At 38.9% G+C, this 20,401-nt stretch overlaps 1 long non-coding RNA gene and 1 pseudogene across 2 annotated transcripts; one reads left to right on the forward strand and one right to left on the reverse strand.

The window, feature by feature from the left end:
• Window positions 1–6,518: 6,518 nt before the first annotated feature.
• On the reverse strand, window positions 6,519–8,549 carry LOC117925722. Of its 2 annotated transcripts, none has more exons than XR_004653019.1 (4): window positions 8,460–8,549; window positions 8,130–8,258; window positions 7,695–7,855; window positions 6,519–6,777 (listed from the first exon to the last, which is right to left on the reverse strand). It is a non-coding gene; the product is annotated as an uncharacterized LOC117925722 (long non-coding RNA). The 2 variants fall into 2 exon arrangements; XR_004653018.1 differs by having other exon boundaries at window positions 7,680–7,855.
• Window positions 8,550–17,022: 8,473 nt separating this feature from the next.
• LOC117925394 lies at window positions 17,023–19,274 on the forward strand (annotated as a pseudogene).
• Window positions 19,275–20,401: the final 1,127 nt, after the last annotated feature.

Consider the following 20,401-nt stretch of genomic DNA (forward strand, 5'->3'; position numbering starts at 1 on the left):
TTTAGGTACTACCTTAGTGGCCTTCAGGTACTAACTTATGGGACCCTAGGTACTACCTTAGCTAAACTTCAACTCAACCTCTCCCGAGCCTCGGGTCTTCCTTTATCACCCTTAGACCATGCCATTATATTCTTTTTTTTAGTCCTCAAGGGGTCCACCAATGGTTTTTTGCTACTGTTCCTTAGGTGCTACCTTACCAAAACTTCTACTCGACCTCTCCCAAGCCTTGGATGTTCATTTGTGACCCTTAGACCATGCCATTATATGCTTCTCTTGAGTCCTCAAGTGGTCCACGAATGGTTTTTTCCTGTTGTTCCTTAGGTACTACCTTAATGGCCTTTAGGTACTACTGATTCATGCCTAATTGGTGTCTCAGCTGATTCGTGTCCAGCTGGTGCTCCTTGATTGAGGGATTAATCAACAAAATTTATAACCTATTACACCATATACTAGGGTAGCAAAGACAAAGCTACTATAGCATAGTGGCTCTAGGATCGTTCACTGGGATGGGTTTTCACTTCATAAATGATATTAATTCAAAGCTGAATTGGTGCCTTTTCAATTCAAGGTTAGCTTTAAAAGAAAACAAAAAGATGTTTGAACAAAGATTGGTTTTAAGCTAACCAAAAATAATAGTAACTAATTTTACTTACAAAGAAAAGTGTTTCTTGGAGTTTCAGATCACTAGGCTCAGATTCCTCATGCAAAAAGGAGAGTTCCAGTCACTTGTTTCTTTTCCTCGCATTAGAGAATTAACATATAGTTCCTTCTCCAACCGGTGTTGTACAGATGCTTCCCATTAATGGGTTCAAACACTAAATCCCTCTCACTGATGCAACTTACAATGGCTCGTGCCTCTCACCTAGCACTTGCCATTCAAGGTGATCTTTAACCTTGGATTTCCCTTCACAAGCTCGCAAGAGATAACTAATGGATGTCTCCTTGGAGTCCAAAAGCTTACCAAGTGTTGGCAAATCTAGAAAATCCTACCTTCAACTCATCTCCCAGAGGCTCGCAAGGGGTAAACTAGTGAATCTCCATGGATGGAGATCACTTGCCTTACCAAGTGTTGGCCCAGGTGATTTAAAGGCATTTTAAGTTAACTAAAAAGATAAAAACCATTAACGGTCACTCTTTCTCTTCATTAAAAACTAAAACAACAAAACTTCCAATTTATGCCTGAGGAAACTTACCCGGCTTTCTTCACTCCAAGAGACAAAGAGCTTAGCCTCTCATCCTCTGAGGAAAAATCCTCAAAGTTTGGTTGGCTAGAAAGAAAAAGAACAATAAAACAAAAATATATAGAAGAAACAGAGCAAGTGCTCTGTTCGTTGCTTACATATATCTATGATGGATCTCCTAGAACAACCTCTCCGAGAGTCACCCCCTGAGAGTTTATATAGGAAGGTAATTTACCCTTCCTTGGATACTTCCTAGCTAAGGAATTACATGAGTGGCTGAATACAAGGAGCAAATGGAAATTTAGACACAAAAATATCAGAAGAAAAGATCTAAAAGAGTCGGTGCACAACTATCGGGAAGCTTCAGGACCGTTTCGCAGGTGAAAATGAGGTCTGCGAGATTTCGTAGGTGCACAAGAAGGGCTGCGAAATTTCTTTGCAGCAAAAGGCTGATTCAACACCTCCGCGAAGTTGGCTTCCATCTTGTGGTATTTGGCTTCCATCGCAGCGTGAAGCTTCAGGGGAAATCCATAGCACTGTGCAAAAGTGTTGCGAAATCATTCCGCAACAAAAGGCTGATTCCGCAACACTTTGCTGAATCCTTCATTCAGCTTAGAGCAGTTGCCTTTAAAAGGCTGTAACTTCCTCATTTCAGCTCCAAATTGCACACGGTTTGAAGCATTGGATTGTTGACTTCCTAAGCTTTCAAATGACATATTGTATGCATAATTTGGACTTCAGGAAGTACTCCAAAAGTGGCTGCAGTGACTGTCATCAAGAATGCTTCATGGCTGGATTCTCTTTGCTTCCCCTTTGCATTCCAGACTTGTTTATGGCAAAAGTGCTTCAAGGCTTTGATTCTTCATTCCTCTAAGCTTCCCATTTCTTGCCAAGGATTCCATAAAACTCTCCTCAATCTCATAATGCTTTGGTGATCAAAATATTAACAAAAACACCAAAACTTACACAATTTGATTAGAATTGATTGAAAGGGGCCTTAACATGCTAATTGGGTTAAAAGACACTAACTACTACTCAAAAGTGTTTAAAAGGATTAATTAAAAGCTACAAAATAGCACTTTTTGAGTAGTAATCAACTACCTTAGTGGCCTTTGGGTACTACCTTAAGGGATCCTAGGTACTACATTAGCTAAACTTCAACTCAACCTCTCCCAAGCCTCGGGTCTTCCTTTGTTACTCTTAGACCATGCCCTTATATGCTTCTCTTGAGTCCTCAAGTGATCCACCAATGGTTTTTTGCTACTGTTGCTTGGGTACTACCTTAATGGCCTTTAGGTACTACCTTACTGGCCTTCATGTACTAACTTAAGGGACCCTAGGTACTACCTTAGCTAAACATCAACTCAACCTCTCCCAAGCCTCGGGTCTTCCTTTGTCACCCTTAGACCATGCCATTATATGCTTCTTTTGAGTCTTCAAGTGGTCCACCAATGGTTTTTTGCTACTGTTACTTAGGTACTACCTTAATGGCCTTTAGGTACTACCTTAGTGGCCTTCAGGTACTACCTTAAGGGACCCTAGGTACTACCTTAGCTAAACTTCAACTCAACCTCTCCCAAGCCTTGGGTCTTCCTTTGTTGCCCTTGGACCATTCCATTATATGCTTCTCTTCAGTCCTCAAGTGGTCCACCAGTGGTTTTTTACTACTGTTCCTTAGGTAGTACCTTAATGGCCTTGGGGTACTACTTGAGTGGCTTTCATGTACTACCTTAAGGGACCCTAGGTACTACCTTAGCTAAATTTCAACTGAACCTCTCCCAAGCCTCGGGTCTTCCTTTGTCACCCTTAGACCGTGCCATTATATGGTTCTTTTGAGTCCTCAAGTGGTCCACCAATGGTTTTTTGTTACTGTTCCTTAGATACTACCTTACGAAAACTTCAACTCAACCTCTCCCAAGCCTCGGCTCTTCATATTTGACCCTTAGACCATGCCATTATATGCTTCTCTTGAGTCTTCAAGTGGTCCACCAATGGTTTTTTGCTACTGTTCCTTAATTACTACCTTAATGGCCTTTAGTTACTACCTTAGTGGCTTTCAGGTACTACCTTAAGGGCCCATAGGTACTACCTTAGCTAAACTTTAACTCAACCTTTCCCAAGCCTCTGCTCTTCATTTGTGACCCTTAGACCATGCCATTATATGTTTCTTTGGAGTCCTCAAGAGTTCCACCAATGGTTTTTTGCTACTGTTGCTTAGGTACTACGTTAATGGCCTTTAGGTACTACCTTAGTGGCCTTCAGGTACTACCTTAAGGGACTCGAGGTACTACCTTAGCTAAACTTCAACTCAACCTCTCCCAAGCCTCAGGTCTTCCTTTGTCACCCTTAGACCATGCCATTATATGCTTCTTTTGAGTCCTCAAGTGGTCAACCAGTGGTTTTTTTGCTACCGTTCCTTAGGTACTACCTTAATGGCCTTTAGGTACTATCTTAGTGGTCTTCAGGTACTACCTTAAGGGCCCCTAGGTACTACCTTACCCAACTTCAACTCAACCTCTCCCGAGCCTCAGGACTTCTTTTGTCACCCTTAGACCATGCCATTATATGCTTCTCTTCGGTCCTCAAGTGGTCCACCAATGGTTTTTTGTCTACTATTGCTTAGGTACTACCTTAATGGCCTTTAGGTACTACCTTTGTGGCCTTCGGGTACCACCTTAAGGGACCCTAGGTGCTACCTTAGCTAAACTTCAACTCAACCTCTCCTAAGCCTCAGGTCTTCCTTTATCACCCTTAGACCATGCTATTATATGCTTCTTTTGAGTCCTCAGGTGGTCCGCCAATGGTTTTTTGCTTTATTTCTTAGGTACTACCTTAATGGCCTTTAGGTACTACCTTAGTGGCCTTTAGTTAATATCTTAAGGGACCTTAGGTACTACCTTAGCTAAACTTAAACTCGACCTCTCTCAAGCCTCGGGTCTTCCTTTGTCACCCTTAGACCATGCCATTATATTCTTCTCTTGAGTCCTCAAGTGTTCCACCAATGGTTTTTTTCTAATGTTCCTTAGGTACTACCTTAGTGACCTTTAGGTACTACCTTAGTGGCCTTGAGGTACTATCTCAAAGGACCCTAGGTACTACCTTAGCTAAACTTCAACTCAACCTCTCCCAAGCCTCTGCTCTTCATTTGTGACCCTTAGACCATGCCATTATATGCTTCTCTTGAGTCCTCAAGTGGTCCACCAATGGTTTGTTGCTACTGTTTCTTAGGTACTACGTTTGTGGCCTTTAGGTACTACCTTAAGGGACCCTAGGTACTACCTTTGCTAAATTTCAACTCAACCTCTCCCAATCCTCGTTTCGTCCTTTGTGACCCTTAGACGATGCCATTATATGCTTCTCTTTAGTCCTCAAGTGGTCCACTAATGGTTTTTTGCTACTGTTCCTTAGGTACTACCTTAGTGGCCTTTAGGTACTACCTTAGTGGCCTTAAGGTACTACCTTAAGGGCCCCTAGGTACTACCTTACCAAAACTTCAAGTCAACCTCTCCCAAGCCTCGGGTCTTCATTTGTGACCCTTATCCCATGTCATTATGTGGTTCTCATATGTGTTCAAGTGGTTCACCTTTGGTTTTTTGGGACTGTAGCTTAGGTACTACCTTAAGAGCCCTTAGGTATTACCTTAATATCCCTTAGGTACTACCTTAAGGGTCCTTAGCTACTACCTTGTCTAATGTTTGGTTTTTTGTGACTGGCTTGTTGGTTGAAGTGGGTTTTCCCCATTTTATGGCATTTGTCTCGGTTTGGTACTTCTATCATGGTACATTGAACTTGCCATGTAAAAATTGATGATTTAGTGAAACCATCTACACATACCAGATGTAGGATTCTTAGTTCCTGATTTGTGTTGTAATGCCGATATCTATTCATATTTGCATCTACTTGGTGAATTTATTCTATCATATGGTATTATATAAGACTTGGCTTTCTTGCTAAATTTTTTCATTAATTCTTTGTTCAGGGAAAATCAGCTAATCCTGTGACTAAAGTAGAGCTTGGAAGGGCTACTTGGACTTTTCTCCATACTCTTGCAGCTCAGGTTTGTTTAAACTTGTTGCTTTGGAGGTTTGGATATGATTTTGACATTATCAATCGGTTGACTTCTACTTAGGTCTCAACTGTCAATTGTTATTTACTTAAAATCAATCTAATTTGGACAATCTTGATGCAAAACTAATCTAAGCAACTTAAAAGCAAAACCACTGTATTTGATAATCTCTGCCATAATAGTTTATCTGAGCTTGAATTTTAAACACTATTTCTGAAGTATGTTAACAACTTCATGTACTTTCACTTGTCAAACTTGGTAATTTGTGATTTAGGAAAAATGTAACAATTTTGCACTATCAGAGTCTATGAAATTTCAATTAAGACAAATAAATATGTGTCCTGGGTCTTAATACTATCCGAATGCATTTAGTTATTTACCTTGAGTCAGCTTTGAGCATAATGGGAAGGCAGAAGTTTTAATGTCTTTGTATGCTTCTGTAGCAACTTAGTAACCTCCTATATTACATGTAAATCCTCTATGTATAAGAATGGTTGTACACTTGGATTATATGTTGCATAACTCGGCTGCTATTGCTAGTTTGTATGTGTTGCCTCATGAAAACTTTTAGTTTCAAATATAAAACTATCTTGATTGATTTGTGCTAGTATGTAAGCAAATACAGTGTATTGGAAGATAACTTCAATCCTTACATGTACCTGTGTCAAAATAAAATGCTATACTATTTCATGATTGTTTTCTTGATCCTTCAAAGTAGATTGAATTTTCTGAAAGTTTTTCAACTTTTCATTTTCCATTAGTAAAGCCATTGGTATGGTCTTCAGAAGGATTTAAGTTGGGTTTAAATCAAATGTGTAAATGCATATGGATAAGGCCATGATGTGTCACCAAATGTCTAAATAACCATATAAACATAATTCATTGAGTATAATTTTTTTTTTTTGACTTTTTTTCTACTTTTTCTTTATATTTTCTTTTCTACACATTTTCTATCAAAATTTTCCAAAAGCAAACATGATCAAAATTTTCCAAAAGCAAACATGGTCTTAATAGCATATCACATATTAATGATTTTGAACTTTTTCTTTCAAATCACGAGAGTAGAAGAGGAGAAACTGAACAAGAAGCAGAATGAAATAACAATACAAGCCTATTAGAATTCTTCACAACAAATACACATTACACCAATGGTGCTAGGGTTAAGGCAAAAAAAAAAAAAAAACAAAACAAAACAAAAAACAAAAACTGTACTCTCTTTTGGTCACTAAAGAAAAATATGTAGAGATCATGGATAGTCCATCACAATGTAAACCAACCCAACTCACACTCTTTGGTTTCTGCTATTTTTGTAGTATACATGATGAAGGCGATGACGGATAAGGCACGCCCACCATCTCTCTGAGTTCAACCTTTGAGATTCAGCCTTGTGTTATGAACTTTCACTGCTATCTTTAGTTTCTCTCCCTCCATATCTTTCAAAGCAGCAAGCAAACTGGCTCGATATGCCTTACACCTCTGACTTGCATTTTCCAACTCTGCTGTCAGTTCTTCAATTCTCTTGTCCTACTCCTATAGAAGAGAAATATAAGAGACATGGGATTAGTTAAAGAGGAATGTAAGAGCATAACCATGAAATTGAATAAGCACAAAATAACAGGTTAGGGGGAAAGTGTTGAAGTATGATTATAGCTAATTCTAAAACAAACAAATTCATTTATGATCAGACAGGCAGATAGAACAAGATGTTTATTCCAAGTTGTTGATTATCAATGCTAATCCCACTTTCATAGAGCTGAGTTGAATAGAACCATCAAGGTTCATGCCTCATTTTGTATAGAATATACATTGGACTTGTACCAATCATTTATTTTGAATCAATACAAATTTATTTTATTCGCTCTTTGTCTTTCCTCTTGATTTGCAAGCTGTGAAATTTGTTCATACAAAATGGATTGATGGGCCACTTACCTAGTGCACAGATGGACCAATGGGCACTAATCTAACATCTATCCATTTATTATTCGTAAATTTAAGTATGTTTATTGTTATAGTTGCTAACATTTGAATCCATAGTTGTCATGTGCCTATTTTCCAAAGAGAGATTCCCCATTGCACATTTGTGACAAAGAAGCCTCCAAAATTAGTTTTAATGCCACCCCTAGTCCTATCACTCTTTAAATAAGACAAATTTTAACATTAACTTTCTGTCAGGAGATATATTCCAACTAACCAACTGAAGCCCAGAAGGAGATCATAGAAAATATAATTATTGAGACGCCTAGCCTGATTCTTGTACTCATGGATGTTTTCCACAAATCAATACAAGCAATTCAATTGCCTTGCTTACATTTGAATCACTCTACTAGCACATTTTCAATGCCATTGAAGAAAAACTATGCATGATTGTTTCATTCATTTGCACACATAAAAGCAACAACCACATTTCAAACAAGTTAAGACAGAACACATACCATGAACACCCTCACTAGTGAGGGCATTGAGATAGGCTGCTAATGTGGAAACCAAGGTTTTTCCTTCCCCCATTTTCATCTCAGTAATGGACCCATCACCCTTGGCAGCTTCACCAACGTATTGAGTTTGGTTAACATCTTCTTAAGTGATGCTTCCATCACTGCCCAGAATACACCTGGTGAAATTAAACAAAGATTCAATAATAAAATGACTTCTTGAGATGGTACATTGAACATCGTATATTCCAAAACTAAAATGATCCAGTTTCTGCTCAGAATGCTTGAAGTTAGTTTTTTATAAGCAAATTCTTAGCACAGGTAGACTATTTTTTAGATTTCAACAAGTAATGGGGTTTTCAAACTTGTAATTGTAACAAGAAGTTTTCTAGATTGAACTCTATGGATAGTCAGTCTCTCATTAAAAAAACCGGAGTAAAAAGTATAGCCTACCTTGATAATTCTATCAGCACAGCCAACAAAAAGCTTTCTTTGCCAGTATAACAATGCAGTTACAGTGGAGTCGGAAGCAATAGATCCAACTGGCAATGCTTCTATTTGAAGATCATCTCCTGATATCTCCTACAAATAAAGGGCCATGAGACTGATTCATTGACCAAATGCAACAAACCTTTCATTCAAGGTTAGATTTAAATAAAAACCAAAAGTTGAAAGAGAAAACAGAATTGAAGGTTAAAAAGAACTTCAAAGTGCTAATATGTTTTACAGCATCCATCATTAATTATGCTTATAAGCCAAGCAAACACCATTTTGCAAACGTACCTGTACATTGACACTCTTGTCCCAACCTCCTGTGAACAACCATTTCCCTTCCATGCCAACAACAAAAACAGCACCATTATGGGCTTGTATGGATTTCATAAAGACATCATTCTTCCAGATCTGGAAAAAGCGAAGAAGAAAGTAAACGCATAATAGGTTCTCTACATAAAGGCATTGGCAATTTGGTAGATACCAATCCCCTCTTGGCCAGTGACTTCATAATACTCCAACGGGGCGCACTGTAAATAAAGATCAAATTGTTTTTGGAACCATTTGGGATGCATCCATTTTTCTTTTACCCAGGGTATTGTGTTTAAGAGATATGATCATTTCAAAATGAGGATAATTGATAACCGTTTCTGTTCTTTGTATTAACAATTTGGAGACTGCTTTATTTTACATGACTAAAGTGAGAGTTCAAAGCCCACATCAATCAAAACTGGATTATTTTATTTTCCATGGATGCACCAGATGCCCCATTGGAAGATTACCAATTCTAGTGTAGACTAAGTAGGGTTCAAGAATCAGAAACCTTTAAGCATCCGTCCTCATGAGCTGCAAGAAGCATATGGTGGTCAGCTTTTAGAGACAAAACTGAGATCACATTTCCAGGTGTGTCTTCCCCCAATACTGTCAAAGGACTATGATCATTAAGAGACCACAGCCTGACGGTTCCATTCCAACTCCCACTGTAAAGAACACCATCAGAAACTGCTAGCGCAGACACGACTGATTTATGACCATTCATAGTGCATGATAGGGTGTAATCCCATGGAAATGGAAAATATTAAAATGCAAATATGGATATGAAAAGAGAAAGGGTGACAAGAATTACCAAGGATGGCATGTACTTCTTTATAGCTGCTAAGATGGCTGTATGCCCTACAACAAATACCTGGATCACAGAAAAAGATAAAAGGATTTTAAAGCACCTCTCTTATAATTATTTTCACAGTTGATGCAAGCCCAGATAAATTGTCTTCTATGGCAATTATAATTCATTTTGTCTTATCAAAAGTCACAAACATGGATATAAAAAGAGAAAGCCAACTGCTACTTCAGCCAATGATGAAAGACTAAAAATTGGAGAATAAAGAGTTGATGAGTAGGTGATCACAGGGAGTAGCATTAGAATTGTAACTGGGATAAGTGAAGCAATATCAGCTAGTGTTTGTTTTAGCTTCTTTCTTTCCCTTTCTATAACCCTGCGGCCACGCATTTGCTTTAGCAGAAGCTCCAGAGAAGCCATGATGTCTATGAAAAGCACCTGAGTGCCCATCCATATATCCTTAAACACAGTTCAATTTGAAGCATTACCATATGAACTTTGACATGGTTTTTTTTTACCAATCATTGAGTCAGATGATCATTGGACTTACAGAGCTTGTAGATATCAACTTCATGCTGGATTTTCTGAGTAAATTTTGATGTAGAGCCTCTGATTCAGCTGTCCTTCTTGCCTCCATCAAGGTTCTTGTCTCTGTCCCCACTTTGCAGCTAGCCTGCCAACAGCAAATTATTGTAATTGTTCCCTAAAATTGTGTAGTACAATCACTTATTTACAAAGAATAATTTCAGAATGGTGTTTCACAATTGTTGTTGGGTTCATCTATCCACTGAGGACTCATACCTTGCTCAGTTTATTCCCAGAGTGAGGTATTTTTTCTGGATTTCTCCTTGTCATTAAGTCAGTCACCTTCTATTGTGCATCCAAGGTTAGAGATGAACTTGTAGTGTCTTTGGTTTCAATGGATTGTGTTTGGTGAAGAGCATTTCTTTCTGCAATCTTCTGCAACTGACTGCTTGAGAAATCAGCATTATCATACCCTGATCTATCATAGGCAGCCCAGTAGTCTTCCAGACAACTAGTAAGCAGGCTCTGACTGAAAAAAAAATATAAAAAGTAAAATAAATCAACAATCATGGCAACTCTATGAAAGAAAATTTAAAATTGAGATTATGCTTACTACCTTCGGAGCAAGAATGCCAACAAGTCTGCATTTAAGGTTTGCTGAGTTGAACTGCTGAAAAGTGCAAACCCAGAGAAAACATCATAGCAAACCGTAAAAACGGCATGTAAAATAATCTCTTTCTCTGCTTGGATGGCATGCTGTTTGGACCTCCTTCTCTCTTGATTGAATCCAAAATGAAATGCAGCATAAAAATCAAGCCATCCAATTTCATCAGCTACTACCTATAAAGGGAGTTTGAATATTAGAATATTTTCATATAATTCCTTCCCTATTGTAAGTGTGTCAAAACTAACTGACCTCCATGAAAAGTTGATACACAGAGAGTGAAGAAAACTTGGGGTAAATGAAAAGGCTACCACACTCAAAGTAACTAAAATCAAAGCATTGAACCTACTGGAGTCTAAGGATAAAGTTGAGAGTTTAAAAGGGTTATAGAAAAAAAATGCAGAGTGATGTACCTGAGAAAGTCCTTAACCTGCTCATTAAGATCCTTTATTCCCATTCCAAACAAAAATAATCTTGTTTTTCTTCCCAAAAATGCAAAAATTCCTAGAGTAGCCAGACAATTACTCTCTTGAACCTGTCAACCATTAATAGAGAAAGGTAAGACCAGGCCTTAGAACATGAGAAATACTTCCCTTAGCATTCAAATATTCACAATTCCGAATGAGGGATCGACATTTGGGATGATAACTATATGTTTGCTTATGTAGAACTTGAACACTTAGCTTTGATGGAATCCTTCAGAACAAACTCTTATAGTTCAGTAAATTGAAAATGAAATTATCTGAGGATTGTCCAAAAGTGTCCATGACAAAGGCCAGGAGGTTATTACATGAATCACTGAACTGACCTTGTCTTGAAAAGTTTGAAGGCCTGAAAATACACTTTCTCTGCGAATTGCTTTAGCGAGTTTTTTCTGAGCCAAACCAATCCAAAATTCTACATCTTCACTTTTCTGGCTAGGCAGAATCTTTGTACCAAAATTATACAGGAACTCCTGTTCAAAACCTGCCTCAGTGGCTAATTGGTGCAATTTATCCACTGAAACAAGACTGTGTGACCAATTCATGAGCTCTATTAATACGTCCTCAATAGACGGTATAAACAAGTGGCAGGAAATTTGGCCAGAACCCAATTTTCCTACTGCCACACAACAGCTTATAGTAAGAATAATCCCTGCAACACCACTAAAAATTATTGTGTTTTATACTATTTTCCCAATTCAAGGTACTAGATGAAAAAATAAACCTGTAAAAGCAGTGGGAATTTGTCCAAGATTCAACAATGTTATACTAAAAGCTGAGAATTCTGTGAGCTAACCTTCCAACATATTCCATAGACCACTTCTTCAACAATGGAATGAAAAATCCCGCTATACGTGGCATTTCCACCATTCTAAACCATTCAACCAATTCTGGGTGCCTTATCTTCAACTGGCTTTCTATGTTCTGCTCGACCCAGTTTATTATTGGGGACAAGCTGAATGAAATGAAGGAACAAATTTTTAGTCCTAGCATACAAGGTTGCAATCACCATTTGCCTTTGAAGTAAGGAAGAGACATCAAAACTGAGCCACAAGTGATGGAATATCAAACAAAACTTCAAAAAGATGTTTATAGGCATAGCATGTGCAAGTTTAACTAGTTAACCAACTACTACTTCTAGGACTAAAGCAAATCCATTAACATTAGACTTCTAAAAGACGATTTTAGAACTGTCAAGAGAAGCATATAATAAGCTCACAGTGGGATGGATTTGGCATAAGATGGACCAGTCTGTAGACGTCTTCAATGAATCCAAGAGATACTGTCCATTACAGATTCAATATCAGCAGTATGCAGATATTCAATAGGTGTTATTCATGATGATGACACAAAATAGAATTCACCATATCTTACTTAAAAATTTCAGCTTCACCTCTCATATAGCAGAATTAGCTTGGCCAAATAGTAGGTAGAATAGAAATCAATTTCTTCAACCTAGCCAATAGTTTCTCATATTTCATGGCTCTCTTAGAACTACGCACCTGCAAAGAGGTCATGGAGTAACCTTTTTAGCTCAACGAAAATTTCATATACCAATGTATTTTTTATAGTCAGTGGTAAATTAATCTAAAAGCACCTAACAGAAAGGGGGTCACAACCCAAATATATCAGAAGTATGCAATGGGTGCCCAAAGTAAAAATGGTAAACCAAAAAACCAATTATGATGCATCTATATAGTTTTTAGATGGCTTCGGTCTTGGGCATGCCTACATTTACAAACAAAAATCAAAATAGGAACAGTTATATTATAAAGTCTAAGTCATGATGAGAATGTCTTATGATCACATCCTTTCCTCCAGCAGCCACGATTCCAAATTGTAACATTGCTTATGTCTTTATGGTTATCAACCATCTTGTTTTCCAAGTGTCGCCTGCAATTAAGAAAAAATTATAATAATAATAACATAATTTTTATCTGTATCGTTGAAAGTAGCAAAAAACATAAGCACCTAATGAAATTCACAACACAATAAAAAAATGAAGTCAATAGTATGATAGTAGCTCTTTCACATGATACTAACAACTTTAACATAAAGATCCAAACCATCCAAGAAATGAGAACTTACAACTGGCATGTGCAAGTGAGATCGCATTAATGAGGAGAACCTTGTTATTTTCTTGTTCTTCTTTTCTTAGTGCTTTTCCAGCTTACGAACCACCTCCAGATTCTGCACCATTAAATTTCCATTGATAAAGCCTACATGCTCAAATATTCAAACAATAAGCCTCTATATTTTTCAGCAGATATAATTCTAGTATAAAGTTTTTAGTAATAACTATTAAAATCACTTGACAAGGTACTTATCACAGAAAAAAATAATAATAAATAAAATACTTCACAGGGTATTCATTCTAGTGTGTGTCTTCTCTTATCAAAACTCACAAGGACACTAATTTATTGGCTTAGTTCATATGTATTTAATTGTGATTCCAGGAAAAAGTCTACTTTTATGTCTGAGTATTTTTTATTGGAAAGGAAATTCCCTCAAATATAAATTTTCAAGAGAAACAAGCAAAAGAGAAAAAAATAGAGGGCGCCACCTTCTGATTATGCACTGCCGGCACCACCAGCCCCACTCTCATGCAAGTATGGTTTCATCATTGACCTTGCTTGTCCAAGGTGGCCTCTATTAATCAAATTCGACATGCCTTCAAGACCTTATCTCTAGCATTGTTTGCTGCATTAGTAACTAAAGTAACGACCAACCTTAGTCGATATAGATGCATCTTGTCCTGCACAACACACACCAAAATCATAGGCTGGTTTGGTAAAAATTCAAATAAACCAATTTCTAAAGTCTTGGTTGCACTTACCTCCGTGATTGAATGTGCAAGTGTCGCCCCGTTCCAATGTTCCATGTACTTGATTGCGAACATGCCACAATTATATCTACATCACCAATTGCATTACACCAATCATATGCATACATCAAGCATAAAAGACAAATACACCAGTACCGCATATTTAATGATACGTAAAATAATAACGGTTAAAGTAATCTACCCATTTAGTTGTTGCACAATTTGGGGTTGCACATGCTGGAATTTTGAGACCTCCAATCGCCTGAGCATGCCATGAGCATGGAATGCTTGATCAATTGCATCAGACAAGTGTCTCGATATGACACTTATCCTGTTACCCCTTCTTAAAGGCAACAAAGATAAGATTTCGACCCTTGAAGCTGGAATATTGACCACGTGCATGTGCTAATGGTTGTTGTCGCAGACGGGAAAAAATAGCTACACACATATTGATGACATTGACATTAATAGGTTAGTAGGGCACTATAATATGATAATTAACTGAAACAAAGACTTTGACCATGATGCCATTGTACTAGGTTTGACGTACCTTATCACAACTTGAGAAATCATGGCCCAAAATTCAGCATGAAGGAACATCCGACACCGCTATTTGATTTCATGCTTTTTGGCCTTTGGCATAAGGCTGGCTAGCACCACCTGTCCATTTGTTCTTACAGCTCACCACATAGTCTCCAATTTAAAATAATAGAGAAACGCATTAAAGAATTATGATTAAGGCCTCACGGAGAATGATGGGTTGAAATAGTGTGCGCGCGGTGGTATAACTTGTTCTGCATTCATCATTCGGTAGACCAGTCCGATAATCTGAAAATGTACACATGTAAATGACCATAAAACATAATAATGTGCATCTTATATAATGACCAAGGCAGAATAGAAATCTTTGAGACATACCACACTATTTACCCAACGGCCTCCATTGAGCAAAGAAAGCTCATCCCGTGTTATATATGTGCCATGCATATCTCACAATATCTCGCTGCAATGTCAAAAATGTGTTAAGTCAATAGCCATAAACATTAACAATAATGTCAACTTTAACAATAAATGGTGAATTCATGTGAAGTACTTTGGCTCACCGTCTTCTGACAACGCATAATCCGCAACTAACCTTTCTTGTTGGCTTATTTTAGGAAATAGTTGAACACATTGCGAGACGAAAGGGGAATTGCAAATGGCGGCTGACTTGACAAGCCTTTTCGCTGTGTGTTTAACTCTCCGCCTAGGGGTAGGAGAAGGCTCTTTGCTGCCACAGCCTTCTTGAACACCAATTTTCACCCCTTTAAGTGATTGCAATTCAACACTCTTTTGTGAAGGTGGGAATGTGCCGTGGTTAATACATGGGCCATCATCTACTGCTGCATCGGTGACTCTTTGCTGGCCAGAATGAGTGCTTGCGGCACCGGATCCTTTTCTCATCACTTCATCACTACAAGGATGTACATCGGTGCTTCCCTTGTCTTTCTTTCTTTCTACATTCACAGCTTCTTGTGGTGGGGTGAGTGCATAACCACTTTGTCCTCCACTGGACCTTGCACGTAGTGTGACAATGTCTTGTGCCACATATGAAGCGAGGCTCATAAGATGTTCAGAATTCCGACTCAACCGTGCTTCAATGGTCTAGTGTTAGGGAGAATGAATATCAATTAGTACGATCAACTAGAATGAGGATGGTGCTCAAGTTTGTTTGTGAAGTAATAAAGTCGTAGTGCCATGGCGTACCTCAGTTGGGTCATCAGAGTGTGAGCAACCCACCTCGTATGGATGTCCATCATTATGTGCAAAAGGTTTGCTTCCCTGTATGACCTGCCCATACATCAAACAAACTGTAGACCCCCATTCAGGGTTTGCTTTGCTGCAGCCAAGTTTGACAGGTGTCGTCACCTTAGGTGGCCATGTGTCAATCCCGGATTGGCTGTGGTGGAATCAAAGAAGTGGTTTTGAGAACCACTAGGGGAGGGACACTTGGAAGAAGGTTCTAGAAGGAGGAGCGTTTTTGTTAGGACGTTGCTAGCTGCATGTGGAGGTGAGTGGAGGCTGGCAGCTGCAGAGAGTAGTGCTTTTTGTGGTGGTTTTCTGCAGGTTGTTAGTGGGGGGCAAATCGGGGAGAGGAAAAAAAAAAGATTCTTTTGGAGGCTTTTGAGGAAGCTTTTCGGAGAGAAACAGGGGAGATAGAGATTTTTGGAGAAAAAGGAAGTTGTGGCAGAGGTTGAGGGGGGTATTCGTTTTTTTGGAGAGGAGGCTGCCATTCCGAGAGATTCAGGGAGCTTTAGGAGTGGAGGCTTTTGTTTTGGTGATCTTGAGAGGTAGGGGAGCGTATTCTTCAAATATAGAGAGAGCAAGCTGGTTACAGGAGGGATTCTGGAGTTCAGAAGGTTACAGAGATATTTTTGAGGATATTCTTTAGCTTGGAGGGCAAGCAAGAGCAGGGGAGGGATCGCTCAGAGAGAGCTGAGAAGAGATGAGAAGAGTGGTAGCATGTTAAGAACCAAGTAGCTTACGTTTGAAAGGAATCGCACAGGTTTAGCATTCCCATACTCTGAGTTCTCCATTATTACTGTCTTGCTATGCATTCTGCTGATATCTGGATACTTGCTCTGATTATCTAATGTGTTAAACTGCTTTTTCATGATTATGTGCTGAATCTCTTTTCCCTTTGTGTGCATTGCGTGTTCATTCTGCTATTTGTTGGCACGTTAATATCGTTCGAATTTCCCCCACCAGTTTTTTTTTAAGGCTCCCTAAATCTTTATTAAGGTGGAGTTTAGATTTAACGGCATCATGCACTCCTATGTATGCCCTGTTTTTCTTCACCCTCTTTCCTCTGTTTCTGTTTGTTTTAGTGTTGGGTTTTTTGTTTGAGTTTGGCTATAGACCTAGCAATTTTTCCCTCGAAAATGTTTTGAGAAGAACTCAATTGAAGAAGATGGTGGTCTTTGGTATCAGTTTGGCCCTGTCTCAGTAATGCTGCTAAGGAGAATCTGGTGAAATGGGGTTGTATCTTCACACTCTCATGATTTCTGTGACGGGGAGTGTCACCCACATTCAGATATGAATGAGGAATAATATAAGCAGCGATAAATGGGTGGTATTTAATATCCGAGAAAGAATCCCAGTTTAGTTGATGTCGGGACAATCCTTACCTTTGGATGGCTGGATGTGCAAGTGGTTTGTTGACCTTCATTATTAATTTGTTAGTATGAACAATTCAGGGCATGGCCATGTGCTCTGATAGAGAAGGAAAAGCTGCAAGGGTATGGGAGTTCAGTTTATGGGACAAGCTGTGGGTGAGATGCCAGTCACCGTCTTTGGTATTGGGAACCTAGAGACGAATTTGTTGCTGAGTCCACTAATGTGTTCACTGACAAGGACTGGAGATGTGGGAGAGCTATTTCATTCAACATCATTCTTAGTGGCATTGAAGCTGCCAAGGCTGCTGACCAAGTGTTGCCTTCATCAAGTGGGGGATTGATTGGAATGGTTTCTCGTGTTCCAATTGTTGATGTGTCGGTTTGTTGTCCTCACTTTCAGATTATGGAAAATTTGCTGCTTAAGAGCGAAGTAAAGCTGCCATTAAGGAGGAGTCTAAGATGAAAACGAAGGGTAATCACTTGCGGGCGGGTTCTATTTCTTCTGAACTTTCTGAATCAGAAAACAGTAGCAGTGAAATTGAAGAACCAACTAATGATGAGATCCTAAAAAAAAAAAATGATGAATTCCATGAGGCAAAACATCAGATTGAAATGGATGCAGTAGACGCATCAAGAGGAACTTGTAGCAAAATTAGTGGCAGAAGAGATGATGATGTATTATCTGACGATGTGGGTTCTGAAGACTCTATTTCTGATTATGTCACTCCTGAAATTTAGGAGGACTTTGAAACCACTCAAGGCCCATTAATTGCTCCCCAAACTTCGTGTTCTCAGCATGTTTGCAGACAGAGTAGTCATAATCTGCAGGATCAGAGTGATACCTGTTCAGAAATGCATGCTTGCATGTCACGCGATTCCTCAGAAGATGTTCCAGGCGAAATAAATGTAGTGCCAAATTTGACTGGTTGTGGTCCATCTTCATGCTTTCAAAAATCTAAAAATGAGTTAAACAATCCTTTGGCAGTGTTTAGAGAGGGATATGGGAGATTTTCCTTGGCGACCTTTCCAAGTCTCTTCCCCTCTCTGTTCGCTCCGGTGCTGTGATTTCCATGCCCAGATGTCAACTCAATGGCGCTGAACCCCAAAGCCCTGTTAGTCCACTCTTACCCCTTCAAATATCAATGAAGCCCACTGCTTCCCTACACCCAACAAATCCGTCCTCCTAGTCCCATGCAAATACGTCCCCCAACATTCCTGTCTTGACTGATTTTCATACCTGCCAATACTTCCCTCGCGTCCATGGCTTCATCAACACCCCCTTCGCTCTCCTCTCAAGTGGTCAGAAACTGAAACCGCCATGTGTTTTTGGACCATCAGAAGCTCCTCAAAATTGGGATTCTGAGCACTCATGTCAGAAGGGAATGATGCAACTGGTGAGGCACCAAAGGAGATTGAGATATTTTTTGGTGAGAGTTAAAGAGAAGGAGGAGTGAAAACGGAGGGATTTGAGTGATTTTTAAGGGGGAATTGCTGATCATTAGTGCTAAGGAGGAAATTCCTTTGTGGTGGTCGTTTTCTTGGAGATTTGCAAAGGAAAATAAGCACCAGTTGGAGCTTGAAGGCAAGGGCAAAAAGGATTCTGGTGATTCTGCCAGCACGAAAAAGGATTCTGTCGATGCTGCCAGCATTTGACCAAAGTGTCCCTTTGGATATGATTCTCAAACTTTTAAGCTGGGTCCTCTCAGCTGTATGATATGCCAAGCGCTTCTCTTTGAAAGCAGCAAATGTGTGCCTTTTTCCTATGTATATTGCAAGACAAGTATCTCGCGTTATAAAGATTGCCCATTATGTGGAGCCGACATTGAGGAGATTGAAGCTGATATGAATCTTCAGAGTACAGTTGATCGCTTTATTGAAGGTCATAGTAGAATAAAGAGGCTTCATGTTAATACAGACTCAGAGGAAGTAGTGGGTGATAATAAAACAGTGATATATGGGGATGCGTCTTTGGAGAGAGGTGCATTCTTGGTGCAACATGCGATGAGGGCATTTCGTGCTAATAATGTTGAAAGTGCAAAATCAAGGCTTAGTATATGTGCAGAAGATATCCGTGGTCAGTTGGAAAAACTGGGCAACACATCTGAATTGTGTTCACAACTAGAAGCAGTTCTAGTCGAGCAACAGGAGATGCTGATTCGGCAGTCACATATTTTGAAGAGAGCGTTGACTTCCTCAGAAAATTGCCAGCAGATGATCTGGAGATCACACCTACCTTTTCTGTCTCACTCAATAAAATTGGAGATCTCAAATATTATGATGGGGACCCACTTCGCTCGGGTCCACTAGCAGATATGATGAGCTGTGCACGCCATTAAATTCTGATCTTGTAGAAGGGTCGGCACCTTCCATGATTCTTCCTCCAATCGATATTCAGTGGGTTTGAAACTGACGCACCTTTAAGCCACACATCCTCACTTCCTTTTGTTTATTTATTTACCTTTTTTTTTATTATCTCTTCATCTTTTATTTTTTAAAAATAGATTCCTAAACTCTAGTTTGTGAATATTTTTTTTAAATTCCTTTTTTTAAAAAAATATTTCATCTCTTTAATTTTTCATCCATAGTTTCTTTCGTTTAGGTTCCGAAAACCCGTTTTTCAATAAAATTTGGCCGCCATTTTCCTTTTCGGTGAGTCACTTTCAAATTTTTCATGATTTTAAAATGTTTTAAAATAAACATGAATTTAAATTCCGTAATTTCGACTAATGGAATTTATGGAATTAATTCATGCTAAAATAAACGGGCTTTGGTGGGGGCCCGACATATGTGATTTTATAATTGATTGATTAATTGATTGATTGATTGCCAAGCGTGATTGATGTTATTCCTCTCTATAGCATGCTCGAAAATATTCAATAATTGTGCACTAACCTCACTTTTTGATAGCGCATAACGGCTCGTTGCCCAGGTACGCATCTATTCTCACTTTGGTCATTCTGTATATATCTACTAATTCCCATATGTGCATGATCAATTCGGGTATTCATCGATTTCTTCATTAGATGCCACGATTGCTTCATTTTATTAGTAGAGACCCGTTTTTAGGGACTTAGAGGGGTGCTACGGTCTTTACCGTACCTTCCCGATAAGTAACCTGACCCCCGAACCCAATCCGGTTTTTCGTAGATCGCCTTTCCCAAAATAAGGAGTCACACTTAGGGTTTTTCTTTCTTATTTTGTTTACCCTTTAAAAAAATAAAACAAAAATAAGTGGCGACTCCAAGTCATTTTCAAATAATCAATAAAGATCAATTTTTCGAATAAAAAGCGAGTTTCGCCATCGAGTGGGAAACGCATTGAGCCGAAATGCGGGGTCCACACAAACATTGATGATTACTTTAAAATATAAATTAATGATAACACCCAACTACGTTTATGGAGTTGCTGAATTTTAGCATACCTGGACATGGCCATAATTGCCATAGGTGTGTATTTCAGCAGC

Source organism: Vitis riparia, chromosome 11 (assembly GCF_004353265.1).
Source record: "Vitis riparia cultivar Riparia Gloire de Montpellier isolate 1030 chromosome 11, EGFV_Vit.rip_1.0, whole genome shotgun sequence".
NCBI lineage: Eukaryota > Viridiplantae > Streptophyta > Magnoliopsida > Vitales > Vitaceae > Vitis > Vitis riparia.